Source organism: Macaca mulatta, chromosome 1, assembly GCF_049350105.2.
Source record: "Macaca mulatta isolate MMU2019108-1 chromosome 1, T2T-MMU8v2.0, whole genome shotgun sequence".
NCBI classification, from domain to species: Eukaryota; Metazoa; Chordata; class Mammalia; order Primates; family Cercopithecidae; genus Macaca; species Macaca mulatta.
In genome coordinates, this window is record NC_133406.1 from 1,685,168 (window position 1) to 1,704,110 (window position 18,943).

Below are 18,943 nucleotides of genomic sequence, written 5' to 3' on the forward strand. Positions count from 1 at the left end.
GCTTAAGTTTCGATTTCCCAATCACAAAACTTTCTTCCCTTTTATGGACTGACCCCTCCTCTACATTCTGTTTGCTTATTGTGACCTTCTCGGTGCATGAACCATGTGGTTTGTTATATTTACAGACTGGCTGCCAGTACTTAGATTTATCATGCCTTGAAAATGGACCAGAGAAAATGCTTTCTCACACATTTGAACATTTGAAGCAGGGCATTTCCTTGACCCTTTTGTGGGCAGAAACTGGGGTGCACGGGTGCTAGACCAGCCAGCTGCTTTGGCACCAGCAGGGGCAAACTCCAGTCACTCACTGCTCCACCCCTCGGAGAGGGAGCACCAGTGAATGGGTGCAGAAGCCTGAGTGAGCGCTTTCGGGCACTGGCAAAAGCGAACTCCATACTGGCCCCACAGCAGCATTTGGGGGAGAGTGCCCACAATCCCTGAAGCCCCAGAAGAAGTGTCACAGTGCTCTTTTAGCTCTGCCGTCCATGGCCAGCTTAAGCGTTAACAGCTCATTGGAGGCTCAGTGTGACAGCCTTTTGCACTCACACTCGTGGTACCTGAGTTCTTGTCTGGTGTCCAGGAGGAATCAGGTCACATGGAAAAAAAGATGGTAAATGTGGGGGACTTTATTGCCGAAGAAAGTGGCTCTCAGTGGCAAAGGGAGCTGAAAAGGGGATGGAGCAGGAAGGTAATCTTCCCTTGAAGTCTGGCCATCCCCAGCTGGACTCCTCTCTAAAGCTGTGCTGTCAAGCTGTCCCTCTGAAGTCAAGCCGCTTCTCAGTGATATCCAACCACAGTCTGCGACGTCCAGCTGCTTCCCCTCTCTCTGCCAGTTGAGCCTGGGTTTTTTATGGGCACAGGATGGGGGGCAGGGTGGGCCACAGGTGGTTTTGGAAAAGGCACCATTTGAACGGGAAAACAGGGATGTAAGTTCTCACTTTGGGCCGCAGTATCAGGCTTTTCAGATTAAGTGGGCCCTGGCTGGGGAACTGGCCTCCCAGAATTTCTCTGCCTTCTGTTCCTATGACAATCATGGCTCACTACAGCCTCAAACTCCCGGGCTCAGGTGATCCTCCCACCTCAGCCTCCCAATCAGCTGGGACAACGGGCACACATCACCACACCCGGCTAATTTTTTTGTACCAATGGGTTTTCACCATGTTGCCCTGGCTGTTCTTAAACTCCTGGGTTCAAGTGATCCTCCTGCCTCAGCCTCCCAAAGTGCTGGGATTATAGGCATAAGCCACTGCACCCAGTCTGAGTTTCCTGATATTTTTTGGCTTTTATGGGTACCAGGAGTATTTTGTATTGTAAGAGAGCACTTTACCTTTGGGTGTGTTATGGCTGGTGACGCACTGGCAAGTGTAATTTTGGAGGTGGCTGACTGCAGTTGTAGAAAATGGTTATTACTATAGGGGACTACTCATTTCTTTGAACATTTAGATAAGAAATGTGAAGTTTGGAAACTTGGAGACTGTAGGGACACTTAATACTGAAAAAAAAAAAAGGTACATATGAGGGATGGGCTGATCACACAGTGGGCTGATTGGCACTGGGCCATCCAACAGCCCCGGGGATACCTTTGCCGCAGGTGCACTGTGGAAGCACTGTAGAAGTGTTGCTCAGCCTGGCCCATGACATTTCCCTCTTGGGCTTTTAACACACCTCTGAGACACCCAGGACTCCGTGTAAAAACAGGATCTTTGATTTCTGAGGATCTAGGTGTTCTGCCTTCCAGCTGTGCTTGCTTTTCAGAGATATAAGTATTAGGCCCTGAAAACTGCAAATGCTTTGTTGGTCCTACTCATTAATGGGCTCTGCACTGAGCTCAGTGGTTCAGCTGGAAAATGAAAACCAAATTGGAAACTATCCACTTGGAAACGGGAGTTCAGCTCTGTCTGAACTAGGGGAGGGATCCAATGATTAAGGGAACCCATTTCTAATGGGTACTAAATTGGAAACTACCTAAAATTTGTCTCCTTATATGCTCTTGTAAATTCCTATGATTCTGTGTTACCTTGGTATCCATTTTTAACCTCCCTTTACCTAACACACACAAATTTATTCTTTAAAATGTTTAAATTTGGCCAGGCGCAGTGGCTTGTGCCTGTAACCCCAGCACTATGGGAGGCCAAGGCAGGTGGATCACTTAAGGTCAGGAGTTCAAGACCAGTCTGACCAACATGGCGAAATCCCGTCTCTACTAGAAATACAAAAATTAGGCCGGGCGTGGTGGTTCACACCTGTAATCCCAGCACTTTGGGAGGCCGAGGCGGGCAGATCACAAGGTCAGGAGATTGAGACCATCCTGGCTAACATAGTGAAACCCTGTCTCTACTGAAAATACAAAAAAAAAAAAAATTAGCTGGGTGTGGTGGCACGCACCTGTAATCCCAGCTACTCGGGAGGCTGAGGCAGGAGAATTGCTTGAACCCAGGAGGTTGCAGTGAGCCGAGATCGCGCCACTGCACTCCAGCCTGGGCGACGGTATGAGACTCTGCCTCAAAAAAAATATATTTTTATATATATATATACACACACATACAAAAATTAGCCAGGTGTGGTGGCAGACGCCTATAATCCCAGATACTTGGGAGACTGAAGCAGGAGAATAGCTTGAACCTGGGAGGTAGAGGTTGCAGTAAGCTGAGATCACGCCACTGCACTTCAGCCTGGGTGACAGAGTGAGTCTGTCTCACCAAAAAAAAAAAAAAATGCTTAAATTCTTTCTCTATGCTCTGAGGTATAGATTTGCTGCCCTATATTCTCTACAACTCAGCTATGTGGGACAGATTAACTTGTTCCATTTACAGAGACACAGTTTTAATCCAACTGTCCTTTCATTTATTTTTATTATTATTATTTTTTCTTTAGAAACAGAGTCTCACTCTGTCACCCACACTGGAGTGCAGTGGTGCAGTCACACCTCACTGCAACCTCCAACTTCTGGGCTGAAGTGGCCCCGCCCACCACAGCCTCCCAAGTAACTGGGAGTGCAGGCACATACCGTCACACCCAGTTATTTCACTTTTTTAAACATTTTTTGGTAGAGATGAGGTCTGGCCATTTTGCCTCAGGCTGGTCTCAAACTTCAGGCCTCAAGGGATCCTCCTGTCTTGGCCTCTCCAAGAGCTGATGTATTAGTCATTTTCACACAGCGGATAAAGACATACCTAAAATTGGGTCAATTATAAAGAAAAAGAGGCTTAATGGACTCACAGTTCCACATGTCTGAAGAGGCCTCACCATCATGGTGGAAGGCAAAAGGCACATCTTACATGGCAGCAGGCAACAGAGAGAACGAGCCAAGCAAAAGGGGTTTCCCTTTACAAAACCATCAGATCTCATGAGACTTATTCACTACCACGCAAACGGCATGGGGGAACCGCCCCCATGATTCAGTTATCTCTCACCAGGTCCCTCCCATAACACGTGGGAAATTATGGGAGCTATAATTCAAGGTCATATTTCGGTGGGGACACAGCCAAACCCTATCAGTTGGGATTACAGGTGTGAGCCACTACTCCTGGTCCCAAATGTCCTTTAAAATGAGTGAGTTTTTTCAGTCTCATGGCTAAAATTTTATTTTATTTTTGAGACAGGGTCTCACTCTGTCACTCAGGCTGCAGTGCAGTGTGCAATCATGGCTCACTGCAGCCTTGACCTCCTGGGCTCAAGTGATCCTCCCACCTCAGCCTCCCATGTAGCTGGGACTACAGGTGGGTGCCACCGTGCCTGGCTAATTCTTAAATTTTTTTGTAGAGACAGGGTCTCGCTGTGTGGCCCAAGCTGGTCTAGAACTCCTGGGCTCAAGTGATCCTCCAGCTTTAGCCTCCCAAAGTGCTGGGATTACAGGTGTGAGCCACCACACCCAGACTCTGCTAGATGTTTCAAAGTCATAAAACAGTTGTTTTGTGACATTTTGGATACTTGCTTGATTTGTCCGTGAGTTTATGTCTCTGGTGTTGAGGCTTTAGATTCTGGGGTCTAGACAGGTGGCCGTGGTGAGGCTTGGACTTAGTTTGGGGATCCAGCAGGAGGTAGATCTGATACAGGAAAGTGGTCCCAATCCAGACCTCCAGAGAGGGTTCCTGGATCTCAGGCAAGAAAGAATTCAGGGCAAGTCCACAGTGCAAAGCCTTGTGTGTCCACAAAGCCTAAGCCCTGTCTGGTGTTAAACTCCCGGCCTCAAGTGATCCTCCCGCATCAGCCTCCTAAAGTGCTCGATGACAGGCCTGAGTCACTGACATGCCTGACAACATTGAGACTGTAAAAATGTCCAGAACTTAAAAAAAACCCAAAAAACAAAAAACCTGAACTCATAAAATTGCTAACCTCACATCGAGCAGAACAAGAATTAATTACACTGGACTGAAATTAATTTTTAATAATTCTTTTTGTTTGAAACATTGCTGTTTGTATGTTTTGCTTTCCAGAGCCAAAAAAACTCTTTTTTTCTTTTAAGCTATTTATAACAATTGGGTAAGTATAACCCCTAACTCCTTTTCTGTTAAAATGTACATCTGGATAACTTATTTATTTATTTATTTTTTTGAGATGGAGTTTCCCTCTTGTTGCCCAGGCTGGAGTGCAATCTTGGCTCACTGCAACTTCTGCCTCCCAGGTTCAAGCGATTCTTCCACCCCCGCCTCCCGAGTAGCTGGAATTACAGGCGCCCACCACCACACCCAGCTAATATTTTGTATTTTTAGTAGAGATGAGGTTTCACCATGTTGGTCAGGTTGGTCTTGAACTTCTGACCTCAAGTGATCCACCCTCCTCAGCCTCCCAAAGTGCTGGGATTACGGGTGTGAGCACACCTGGCCTCATCTAGATAACTTTCAAGCGCATATTTCAACGTATCTATGGTTATTTAGGCTGATTTTCAAGTTGTATACTTGAATAGCTTTCTGAAGATAGGTTAAAGGCATACTTACTTTCCAGGACTTTTGAGGAGGTAGATCTGTCAGAAGTGTTTGAACAAGAGCAACTCCATCTTGAATAGGAGCTGGGTAAAATGAGGCTGAGACCTACTGGGCTGCACTCCCAGATAGATAAGACATTCTAAGTCATAGGATGAGACAGGAGGTAGGCACACAGTACAGGTCATACAAACCATGCTGATAAAACAGGTGGCTGAAAGAAGGTGGCTAAATGCCACCAGAACCAAGGTGGTGATGAGAGTGACCTCTGGTCTTCCTCACTGCTATACTCCCACCAGCGCCATGAGTTTACAAATGCCAGGACAACGTCAGGAAGTTACCCTATATGGCCTAAAAAGGGGAGGCATGAATAATACACCCTTGTTTAGCATATCATCAAGAAATAACCATAAAAATGGGCAGTAGTGGCCGGGCACGGTGGCTCAAGCCTGTAATCCCAGCACTTTGGGAGGCCGAGATGGGCGGATCACGAGGTCAGGAGATCGAGGACCATCCTGGCTAACGCAGTGAAACCCCGTCTCTACTAAAAAGATACAAAAAAAAAAAAAAAAAAAAACTAGCCGGGCGAGGTGGCGGCGCCTGTAGTCCCAGCTACTCGGGAGGCTGAGGCAGGAGAATGGCGGGAACCCGGGAGGCGGAGCTTGCAGTGAGCCGAGATCGCGCCACTGCACCCCAGCCTGGGGGACAGAGCGAGACTCCGTCTCACAAAAAAAAAAAAAAAAAAAAAAAAAAAAGGGCAGTAGCCATAAACATTCTTTTCTTTTACTTTCTTAATAAAATTGGCCAGGCGCAGTGGCTCACGCCTGTAATCCCAGCACTTTGGGAGGCCGAGGCAGGCGGATCACGAGGTCAAGAGATGGAGACCATCCTGGCTAACATGGTGAAACCCTGTCTCTACTAAAAAAAAATACAAAAAAATTAGCCGGGCGTGGTGGCGGCGCCTGTAGTCCCAGCTACTGGGGAAGCTGAAGCAGGAGAATGGCACGAACCCGGGAGGCGGAGCTTGCAGTGAGCTGAGATAGCACCACTGCACTCCAGCCTGGGCGACAGAGCAAGACTCTGTCTCCAAAAAAAAAAAAAAAAAAAAAAAAAAACATAAAACAAACAAACAGACTTGCTTTTGCTTTGCATTGTCGACTTGCCCTGAATTCTCCCTTGCCTGAGATCCAAGAACCCTCTCTAGGGGTCTGGACCGGGACCCCTTTCCTGTAACATATCTGCCTCCTGCTGGATCTCCCAACCAAAACTATGACTAGAGAAGGATGTCTCCTTTCCTCAAAAAGGAGAGCCCGTAAAACTGTTGGAGGTAAGGGCTGTGCTAAAGCAAGCAGTGGTTTCCGATGGGCGGATGCTCCCCTCAGGCTTCCTGCTGGCAGATGTGAAAAGCCCTCCTTTTTTTGAGATGGAGTTTCCCTCTTGTTGCCCAGGCTGGAGTGCAATGGCATGATCTTGGCTCACTGCAACTTCTGCCTCCCGGGTTCAAGCGATTCTTCCACCCCAGCCTCCCGGGTAGCTGGAATTACAGGCGCCCACCACCACACCCAGCTAATATTTTGTATTTTTAGTAGAGATGGGGTTTCACCATGTTGGTCAGGTTGGTCTTGAACTTCTATGGGTTATTTCCCAGATAAAAGCAATATACTCGGCCGGGCGTGGTGGCTCACTCCTGTAATCCCAGCACTACGGGAGGCCGAGGCGGACGGATCATGAGGTCAGGAGTTCGAGATCAGCCTGGCCAATATGGTGAAACCCTGTAATCTACTAAAAATACAAAAATTGGCTGGGTGTGGTGTCAGGCACATGTCGTCCCAGCTACTCGTGAGGCTGAGGCAGAAGAATCGCTTGAACCCAGGAGGTGGAGGTTGCAGTGAGACGAGATCGTGCCACTGCACTCCAGCCTGGGTGACAGAGCGAGACTCCGTCTGGGGAAAAGAAAAAAAAAAAAAAAGAGCAATATGCTCTCACATCTAATCTCCACCAGCCTCTTTCATTAAAAAACATCTGTGGAGACCCACCCTGTTGAATAAACCATGCACAACTCACAGGGTGAAAAACCACCGTGCAAGAAGACCTGTTGAGAAGGGGGGTTTCTTTCCAAGTTCAGAGGGGATGGATCGGAACATCTTTGCCCAAGAAAGGTAACTGCCTGTTTACTCTCTTCTCAGATGGAGTGGTGCTGGGCGGGCCCCAGAAGCTGGGCCACAACAATCCAGAGAAACTGAACTCCGAAGGCTTCAAAAAGCCCTCAGTAGGAGAGACACTGGGAATCAGCGACTTTCCTGGAAAAGAGAACAGGGGATTCCTCTTTCCAGTTCCCTGGAACCTGGTGAGGAGCCGTTGTTAGAGGTGACTGAGAGCTCAGCCCCAGAAGCCACTCGCCCTCAAGGGGTGATGAGCTTTTCATTTGTGAGTTTAAGTGCAGCAGGTCCAAGAGGTTCTCTCTGGCTTATTCATTAAATTTCTGACACAAACAAAGCACTGGAACAACTGAGGGGTGAATATACCAATTTCCCCTTAAAGGAGGTCCTCTAGGAAACTTATTTACTTTAAATTTTATACGAGCAACTTTCCGCCCTAGAAATAGGAAGACTGAAGTCTGGTTATTCCCGATTTGAATGATCTGCACAGTAATGTGGAGATAAACGTTCACCCCTAGGCCTCTCCCATTCATGTACGCCGGGAACCGGGTGAGACCCCAGCTGCACCCCTGCAAGGGAGCCAGGGCCGCGGGTCTTCCTGGGCCGAAGCTGCAGAGCGGTGATGGGGGAGGCGGCGTGCGTGGCGGCCCAGCCTGGCGGAGAGGAGCCTGCGAGACTCAACCCCACCTCCGCAATTTCTGCGCGGGTGCGTGGAGGGCGTGGCGGGACGAGCTGAGCGCCCCGGAGCCCGCCGGGCTCCAGGCCCACCTTGGAGACCCCCGCTCCAGCCAGCTGCCCCTGCTCTCCACTTCCCCGCACGCACCAGCTGTAGGGCAGCCCCGGAAAACTGCTTGCACTTACTGGGGAGGTGGAGGCCGGGGAGGGGGAACCGTGCTAGACCAGGGGACCCTGGAGAGGGCTGGGGAGGAGTGGTGCTGGAGAGCATGGAGGTCTGACCCGAGCATCGAGAAGGCTCTGGAATTCTAAACAGTCTTGCACCAGTCCCTGGTAGAAAGAGACCCGAAACGGAGTGAGAACCAAGGACTGTGGCCCCGATATTCTTCCAGCGCTCTAGGTCCTTCCTCTTTCCTGGCCTTGGTTTCAACTCAATTAGATAATACGATACAGGATAATTTCTGAGGACTTCTCAGAGTCCCCAGAATTCTCAGAATTTGCTGATAGGGGCAGTTACATAGGAGCGAGGGAAAAAACTTTTAAAAGAAATTATCAAGTAGACTGATGATGGTGAGACACAGATTTTTGAAAGCTACACGAAGGATGGAAGTAAATTCTAATTCAACACACAATAAATGAGCATGCAAAGTAACTTTTTGCTTTTGTCTTTTGAGACAGGGTCTCGCTCTGTTGTCCCTGCTGGAATAGAGTGGTGCGGTCTCGGCTCACGGCAACCTCTGCCTCCCGGGTTCAAGCGATTCTCATGCCCCAGCCTCCCAAGTAGCTGGGACCATAAGCCACACCACCACACCAGGATAATATTTTTTATTATTTTTTGTTTGTAGAGACGGGGTCTCCCTATATTGCCCAGGCTGGTCTGGAACTCATGAGCTCAAGTGATCCTCCCACATAGGCCTCCCAAAATGCTGGGATTACAGGTGTGAGCCAACACGCCCCGTCCAAACATATGAATCTGGGGGGACATAACTGGAATGAATGTTTATGTCCCCCTAGATTCCTATGTTGAGATCTTAACCCCCACTGTGATGGCATTAGGAGGTGGGGCTTTGGGAGGTGATTAGGTCATGAAGATGGAGCACTCATAAATGGAATGTGCCCTCATAAAAGAGACCCCAGAGAGCTCTACCCACCCCCACCACAGAAAGATAGCCCTCTGTGAACCAGAGAGGGGATCTCCACCATTTGATTATACCGGCACCTTGATCTGGGACGTCTAAGCCTCCAGAAATAAACGTTTGTTCATGTCGGCCCGTCTGTGGTACAGGTTGAGTATCCCTTATCTGACATGCTTGGGAGCAGTGGTGGTTTGGATTTTGGATATTGGATTTTTTTAAATTTTGGAATGTTTACAAATACATAATGAGATATCTTGAAGATGGGAATCGAATCTAAACATAAAATTCATTTTTCTTTCTTTAAAAAAAGAAAAAAGAAAAAGCCAGTGTCTTGCTCTGTGGCCCAGCTGGAGTGCAGTGGTGGGGTCATAGCTCGCTGCAGTCTCAAACTCAGGCTCAGCCAGGTGCCATTGTGCCCGGCTGGTTTTTTGTTTGTTTGTTTTTTAATGTTTATTGATACGGTCTCCCTATATTGCCTAGACTGACCTCAAACTCCTGGCCTTAAGCAATCCTCCTGCTTTAACCTCCCAAAGTGCTGGGATTATAGGCGTGATGCCACCACACCTGTCTCATTTATGTTTTATATACATCTTATAGTTATAACCCAAAGCTAATTTTGTACAGTATTTTAAAGAACATGATATAACCATCACAAGGTCAAGTGTGCACTTTTCCACTTGTGGCGTCATCTTTTCTTGTCATTTGGCCAGTGAACCAGAGACCTGCGCTTCTCTCTCCTGGCCTTGGGGCTACAGTTTGTCCTCAGATATGCTAACTGAACCCTGCTACCCGTTAAGATGCCCTTAGCCTGATGAGAACCTTTCACTAACACCTTGTTGTCTTTTTCGTTTGTTTTCAGAGACAGGATTTTCACTATTGCCCAGGCTAGATGCAGTGGTACAATCACAGCTCGCTGCAGTCTTGACTTCCTGAGTTCAAACAGTCTTTTCAAGGCCGGACGCAGTGCTGCTTGTAATCCCAGCACTTTGGGAGGCTGAGGCAGGGGTATCACTTGAGGTCAGGAGTTCGAAACCAGCCTGGCCAACATGGTGAAATCCCATGTCTACTAAAAATACAAAAATTAGCCGGGCATGGTGACACACACCTGTAGTCCCAGCTACTCAGGAGGCTGAGGCAGGAGAATTGCTTGAGCTCGGGAAGCAGATGTTGCAGTGAGCCGAGATGGTGCCACTACACTCCAGCCTGGGTGATGGAGCAAGACTCTGTCTCAAGAAAAAATAAAATTCTCTGGAGTAGCTGGGAATCTAGGTGTGAGCCACCATGCCTACTTAATTGTTTTATTAAGTTATTTGTTTTTTGTAGAGATTTGCCTATGCTGGTCTTTAACTCCTGGGCTCAAATGATCTGCCCGCCTTAACCTCCCAAGGCTGGGATTCCAGGTGTGAGCCACCATGCCTGGCCCACTTTGTTGTCTTGAAAGACCCATTATAACATGTGACAGTGTTTATGAAAAAATTATGATGCTACTGATTAAAGAACAGTTAGGCAGACTTTATTCAGGTGGCCAATCGAGATAAGTACAGGGACCACCACAACAGTGTTTTACAGTGGGGAAGAGAGATCGGCACAACTCTGCACACAAATAAAGGTGGAAATTTAAAGCCAAGGAGCAGGGTGGGGGCCAGCAGAAAATTACTAAGAAGAAACACCACGGGTGCGGGGATTCTGGCTAAACGGACTTAACAGGACTCTTGCTGAAGGCAGGCCATGGTGATCAGACATTACCTAGGGGACGATGGAGGACAAGGAACCTGATCGGATATCACGGTGATCAGATATCACATCAGCAGAGGCATGATGGAGAATGAGGAACTCAATCAGATATCAAGGTGATCAGTATCAGTAGTGCAGGATTCTGGCTAACCTGACTTAGCAGGATTAAACAATGCAGAGATAAACACAGAAGCCCAAAAATCAGGGCTTGAGAAGAGTTCAGGAGCATGAGTAAAGTTTGGTTCAGAAAATCTTTGTCAATAGCAGTCCTGCCTTTCTTTCTTTTTTTTTTTTTTTTGATATGAAGTTTCCCTCTTGTTGCCCAGGCTGGAGTACAGTGGTGTGATCTCGTGTGATCTCGGCTCACTGCAACCTCCGTCTCCCAGGTTCAAAGGATTCTACTGTCTCAGCCTCCCAAATCGCTGGGATTACAGCAATCTGACACCGCACCCAACTAATTTTCTGTATTTTTAGTACAGACAGTGCTTCACCATGTTGGCCAGGCTGCTCTCCAACTCCTGACCTCAGGTGATCCATGTGTCTCCCAAAGTGCTGGGATTACAGGTGGGAGTCACCACACCGACCTAGTCCTGCCTTCTTCTAACAGAAGAGAGCAGGAATTATCAGAGCACATGCCTTTCTTGGGGACGCAGGCAAAAAACCATAAACTCCAGCCTGCAGAGTAAAATCCAAATTATTTAGCTTGGTGTACCCGGGGGGCCTCCAGGTCTTATCTCCAAGTCTGTCACACAGTTCCCTCCAAATAGTGTTTTCAAGAGGCTTGGCTGGGTGTGGTCGCTCATTCCTGTCATCCCAGCACTTCCGGAGGTCCAGGTGGGCAGATTGCTTGAGGCCAGGAGTTTGAGAATAGCCTGGCCAACACAGCAAAACCCCATCTCTACTAAAATTACAAAACTTAGCCGGGCATGGTGGTGCATGCCTGTAATTCCAGCTACTTGGGAGGCTGAGGAATGAGAATTGCTTGCACCCGGGAGGCAGAGGTTGCCATGAGTTGATCACACCACCGCACTCCAGCCTGGGCAACAGAGTGAGGCTCTGTCTAAGAAAAAAAAACAAAAAAAGAGGCCCCACCTTTGTGTAGGTCTCCGGGATGCCCTTCCCTCTTTCTTTTAAGCTGGTGAATCCCCAATAAGCCTGAAACAAACCTAAAAGATGCCCCCTTGGAGCCATCCCTGGCTGATGACAGGGCAGGGAAGTCCAGAGCTAATGTGGGCCTGCTGATTGTCCTGCTGGTTCTTCTCCAAATACCGCTGTGCCCTAGTCACCTGCAAGCCGCCCCTCCTGGCTGTGAACACCTCTGTAGGGAATGAAGCTTCTTGTTCTTGGGGTTCAGAAGATGATACCCCAAAATGAAGACCTCAGTAGCAGCCTCAGAAGCAAATTTTCTCTCAGACCTTCTCCTGCCTTCCTGTCTCTGGCCCCTCATTTTTCCCTGAGGCCAGTAATAGAAACTAGAATTCTTCTCCAAAGTGAAACCAGAATCCCTTTTCCCTAAAGCCAGCCATTATACCTAAAAATATTAATCTAACTTCCCCCCACCTTTCTGTATAAAAACTGATCATAAATTAATAATCTGACCTACCTTTTTGGACTGCAGGTCATAAGACCCCCGCCACCATCCCACAGAGGGCCTGTCCCGTAGCCAGAAGAAATGCTGCACGGGAAAGCCAGGAAGAATCTAAGCAGATGCCCTGCTGGGTTTCCCCACTCGGCCTGTTAGCCTTAGATCATGCCCTTTTCCCGAATCATTTCTCTGCGCTGCTATCTACACTTTGTTGAACCTCAGCATAAAAATAGACAGTTTTCCACTGGGCATGGTGGCTCTCGCCTGTAATCCCAGCACTTTGGGAGGCTGAGGCAGGCAGATCAACAGGTTAGGAGTTCAAGACCAGCCTGACCAACATGGTGAAACCCCCATCTCTACTAAAAATACAAAAATCAGCTGGGCATCGTGGCACGTGCCTGTAATCCCAGCTACTCAGGAGGCTGTGGCAGGAGAATCGCTTGAACCCGTGAGGTGGAGGTTGCAGTGAGCCGAGATCGTCCTGTCGCAATCCAGCCTGGGCGACAGAGAGAGACTCCATCTCAAAAAATAAAAATAAAAAAATAGACGGTTTTTCCCTGTGTCTTTTGGTCTTCATTCTAAAGGCTTCTGAGTCATTTAGAACTATGATAGAATAAATCTGTATGCCTTTTCTCCTATTCATCTGAATTTTGTCAGTTGATTTTTCAGCAAACCTTCAGAGGCCAGTTCCCTTGGCTGCTACACTGTCTTGGTGGTGGGAGGGGGGACTTACCAGGGAGGCATTGTGTTCCTCTCCTTGGGAGGTGGCCGCCCACCTCTTTGCATTACTGTCAGTCTCACTTATTTCATCTTCCGATTGCACCCGGGGGTTTCCAGGTCATCCAGAATAAGCCCCACTTGCTCACGCTTGAGTGAGGCTGCTGTCTGATTTGATACTCAGTAAATGCCAAGTTGAATTAACTCAGAGGGAAAGAAATAAAGGCCCTAAGGTCTGTTGGCAATTATCTCGATATTCCAGGAGACAACTCAACAAAAGGCAACCAGAATTCAAAAGAGCTGATGGATCGGAGTTGGGGGACATTGTAAATTTAAACCAGTGAGGTGTGGGAACTAAAAGGCAGGGGAAAAGCTGGTCATGGGGGTGTGTGCCTGTAATCCTGGCTACTTGGGAAAATCATGTGGGCCTAGGAGTTCAAGATTGCCTGGGCAATGTGGCAAGACCTCGTTTCAAAAAAAAAAAAAGTGGGCTAGGCACGGTGGCTCACGCCTGTAATCCCAACACTTTGGGAGGCTGAGGTGGGTGGATCACAAGGTGAGGAGTTTGAGACCAGCCTGGCCAGCATGGTGAAACCTCTGTCTCTACCAAAAATACAAAAAAATTAGCCGGGCGTGGTGGCAGGCGCCTATAGTCCCAGCTACTCAGGAGGCTGAGGCAGAGGAATCGCTTGAACACGGCAGGCAGAGGATGCAGTGAGCTGAGATCGCGCCACTGCACTCCAGCCTGGGTGACAGAGCGAGACTCCATCTCAAAAAAAAAAAAGTGTTGGTGGGTAAAGCTGAAGGTGACAAGTTTCAAGTCTCAATGCAGCATTTCAGATTTGTTTATGAGATATTTAATATAAACAGTCTGGTAACATTACAAAACAAGCAAAAATATTTAATGTATACAGTCTGGTAACAATCATTATAAAACAAGCATATAGGATGGCAGCAAGTTTCCTAAGACTGTCGGTCAAGTCAGTGGGTGTCAGAGGGTGGGTGGGTACAAGCCTCTGTTTGTTTCCCAGGGCTGCTGTCATGATTGCCATAAACTGAGTGGCCTGAAACAACAGAGTCAGAAATCAAGGCATCTGCCGGGCCATGCTGTCTCCAAAGGCTCTGAGAATGGATCCCTCCTTGCCTCCTCCTGGACTCTGGTGAATGACAGCCATCTGTGGTGCTCCTGACCTTGTACACATCCCTCCAGTCTCCGTCTCTATCATCTCACATGGCCTTACAGGGACACCTGTCATTGGATGTTGGGCCTACTCTAACTCACGATGACCTTTATTCAGTGTCATCTTAACTTGATTACATCTGCAAATATTCTATTTCCAAATTAATCCACATTTTCAGGAACCAAAAGTTAAGACATAAACCTTGTTAGGGGACACAATTTTACCCAAGGACTCTCCCTGCTACCCCTATTTGCACATGGAGTGAACTAGGCCTGAAGGAACAGGGACGGAAGAAGACTAGCAAAGTTAAAAAAAAAAAAAAACAAAAAACAGTAGCTACAGAGTGCTGAAGAATTCCTGCAACAGATCATGCTATGCTTATAAGATTTAGTGGCCTGGCATGGTGGCTCATACCTGTAATCCCAAGACTTTGAGAAGCCAAGGTGAGAGGATGCCTTGAGCCCAAGAGTTTGAGACCAACCTGAGCAACATAGTGAGACTGCCTCTACAAAAAATTCAACAGTTTAGCAGGGCACGGTGGCACATGCCTGTAGTCCCAGCTACTTGAGAGGCTGAGGTGGGAGGACTGCTTGAGTCCAGGATGTAGAGGCTACAGTGAGCTGTGACTGTGCCACTGCACTCCAGCCTAGGCAACAGAGATCCTGTCTCAGAGAAATAAATAAATAAAATAAAAGACTTAGAGAAAGTACTTGGAATGTTTGGAGGTTGAGAGGAATTCAGAATACTTCATGTGGGAGCACAAATAACTGGCAGGTGGCGTCTGCATTAGGGTTCTTCAGAGAAACAGAACCAGCAGGATACAGATTGAAACAGATAGATGAAGATGGTATTCATTATGGAAACTGGCTTGGATGATTATAGAGACTGAGAAGCCTTATGATATGCAATCTGCAGGCTGGAGAAACAGGGAAGCTATTGGTATAACTCTAGGTCCGAGGCTGAAGGCCTAAGAAACTGGGGGACCACTGTCAGAGTATGAAGCTGCAAGAACCTGGAGCCCCAGTGTCTAAGGCCAGGAGAAAGTGGGTGCTCTAGCTCAAGAAGAAAAGAGAATTCCTCCTTCATCTGCCTTTTCACTCTCTCTGGGCATTCAACAGATTGGATAATGCCGGCCCACATCAGTGAGGGCAAATCTTCATTACTCAGTCTGACTCAAATGCCAGTCTCTTTGGGAAACACCCTCACAGACAGACCTGGAGTTATTGTTTCACCAGCTATCAGGTCATCCCTTAGCCCAGTCAAGCTGCCACCGAAAATTAATTATTACAGTGTTCAATGGCAGAAGGGCAGATTAAGACACACTAAAATGAGAAATGTCAAACACTATAAAGTTTAAAAGTTTATATGCAGCTAATAGAGGAGGAAGAAGGACTGTGACGAGCAAGAACCTGCTAAGTATCTCAAACTCTACGCTGGGTATTTAAGTGCCAGATTTTGTTCTATCCATTTGGACCAGGTGTATCAACAGTTTATGAATGGAAAAATTAACCCATCACTTCCCACCACTTAAGCAACACACATAGCAAGGGGGCAGAAATAGAATTTGCCTGTACGTGGGTCTGACAGAAGGAAAATACCCAGGGTAGGGACAGCATGGCTTCAACTGCACCTTAGTGAGCAGGCTGGAGAGAGAGGCTGAGGTCAGGAAGAAGTCTGTGCTCTGAGCTGGAATCAGGACACATATCAGGGTGTGGGGTCCAGGATGAGGTCTGTGCTATAAGGTGAAATCAGGACACACAACAGGGTCTGGGATCCAGGATCCCAGGTCTCTGCTATGCGATGGAATCAGGTCTCTGCTATGCGATGGAATCAGGACACACATCAGTATGTGGGATCCAGGATGAGGTCTGTGCTCTGAGCTGGAATCAGGACACATAACAGGGTGTGGGATCCAGGATGAAGTCTGTGCTATGAGGTGAAATCAGGATATGGGTTAGGGTTTCTAAGTGGGACTGCACAGAAAAAAATAAATCTAAGATGCATTGAGGCTCCCAGACTTTTTATCAATTGGCAAATACTAGATATGAGGAGAGAAATGCAGCGTTGTCAGAGATGACTTGAATTTCAGAAAATGCTATGGAAAGAGATGCGGAGATGGGTTCTTGCTATGTTGCTTAGGCTGGTCTCAAACTTCTGGACTCAAGTGATCCTCCTGCCTTGGTCTCTCAAAGTGCTGGGATTACAGGCATGCATGAGCCACCATGCCTAGCTAGATACTTTTTAAATTTTCCTAAGTGACATGGCATACAAGGAATAGCTGGACATAAAATCCCATAACTGTGAGTAAGGATGTTTTCCTCCTTTACTAGATCGACTGAAACACTGTCCTACAATACCGACGGTCTGCATTTACTCGCCCAAGAACCAATCACACCATTTGAGGCCTGCAGCAAACCCTTCTTTTCTGGAAGGCAGAGTCCAAACTCTACTCAGGGCTCCAACTTCCTGGGATGGTGGTGAGAATTAAGCAATACAATGCAGATAATATACCTAGCGAATGCCGAACATATTCTGTACAAAGTCTACTTCCCCACTCCTCCCTCATTCAGACACACACACATACCCCTGTAACACTGGGTCCCACTATCCTCTTTCTCTGAACATCAGTTTCTCTCCTGAAATTCCAGGATGCTGGGATTCAACCCATTTAAGGAGCGGACAGCAAAGACAATCACAAAAGATCAAACTCACATTCATGGAAACATCTGCAGAACTGTAACGATCAGGGCGTTTCCCTCCTAAGAGAGTCAAAACCTCTCCAGGCTGGGCACGGTGGCTCACGCCTGTAATTCCAGCACTTTGGGAGGCTGAGGCAGGTGGATCACCAGGTCAGGAGTTCCAGACCAGCCTGACCAACATGGTGATACCCTGTCTCTACTAAAAAATACAAAAATTAGCCAGGCGTGGTGGCACACACCTGTAATCCCAGCTACTCAGGAGGCTGAGGCAGGAGAATCACTTGAACCCAGGAGGCGGAGGTTGCAGAGAGCCGAGATGGCACCACTGCACTCCAGCCTAACAACAGAGCGAGACTCCATCTCAAAACAACAACAAAAACAAAACAAAACAAAACCTCTCCAGGAGCAAACATGAGAAAATCTGCAAGATCTCCAAGGACTGAGGAAAGAGAACAGGCAGCCCTGCCTTTCATCAGACTAAGGAGACAGAGTAACCCACCGTGCATTCACAGGACACATGGTTTTCCCCAAGGTCTTGCCGAAGCTTTGAAACGCCACAATGCCCACTGGACAGACGGACTCCTGCTTTCTAACCAAGAACACCCTAGACCCACTTGCTAAACTCATTTATGACTGGGGGAATGCAATGACTAAGGCATCCTTGTCTCCTGACAGCCCATCACCCTCAGTGAACCCCTACTTCTCCTGAGCCCACCTCTAAACAACAACCAGTGCAGATAAGACTCCCACTTCCCTGACACATTATCCGTTATTAAAACTTCATACTTCCGTGAGTCCCCCAAGCAACTAAGCACACTGGTGTGATAAGCCTGGTCTCCGCCTCCAGGTCCCCTTCTTTCCTTCCCATGACTGTGACCCAGTGACATTCCAATGCACCAGTAAAATCCCCTCATACCTTCTGCTTGTGTGCCCCACCCTGACCCCCTGACACAGGTACTCGCCCACAGGTTCTCTTTCTCAACCCTCCACCTGCACTGCCTGGGCCCTTAGCTCTCCTCCAACACGGCCTCTGCACGCATGCGGTGCCGCCGTCTCCGGGACCTTTGAGCATCACAAATCCTGTAATTTCATATCATTCTTGGACTGTAATCGCTGCAGCCACTTGGGAGTGATTGTTACAGATCTCACAAGGGAGACTTACTCCCATACTTGTCAGGATCACACCTGACATCCTCCCCTCCCCCTCCCCCCACCACCTGGAGCCAAACCTTGCAAAAATACCTCTCCCCTTATCAAGCCTCCTCTGAATGCGCCCCCCCCCCGCCCCCGCTCACTGCATCAAGACAATAAATCTGGTCATTTCAGCAAATCTGAATTTGTCGAGGCACAAGCTCGTCCCTGATGGTCTGGCTGAATAAGTATGAACAACCCAATGCTCAAGAATAGCTCCCCCCAAATACCAATGTTTGGGGTCTTTATTTTCTTGACTGTAGCATCCAATGCTGATTTCAAGGAAAAAGATGTCATCCCTTTAGTGACAACTTGGCCATTTTCAGAGGTACTTTCACTGGAGCCCCTGAGAGTGGGTTATGTCAGTCTACCCGCAAATCTCAAAGTGCTTTTGCTTTCAACAAAAGAAAAAAAAAATAGATGAACAGGCCTCTGTGACAGCTGGGAGGCCTCTATAGTGAGAAAATGTCATCACACAAAGCTTCTCACTGACCCCTTTCCACAGGCCACAATAAGGGACCAGATTAATGCCTTGCTATCTGTGCACCCTAGAAGTCTGTGACTAACACAGTAAGAACTAGCACTACTATTCCTAGGACTGTTCCTAAAGCCACAGTTTATTGAGTATCTACTATACCCAGCTTACAACAGAGCTTCTCGCACTGCAAAAAGCATGCAAATCCCTGGTGCCTGGTTAGCCGCACAAGCTGTGGTTGGGGACTGTGGGTTCTGACAGCTCCCAGAGGAGGCAGGTGCGCTTGGTCCAGTGATGGGGCTTCACATATTTGCACACCTGTATTTGTCATCGGTCTACAAGCATATTATGTGGAATGACGACCTCCTCTGCAGGGGTCGATGTCACAGTGGAATGGCTGCCCACCTGCAAAGCACTGGGCTTTAGGTTACACATCACATTTCCCTGTGCACACTTCACTTTCCAGGTG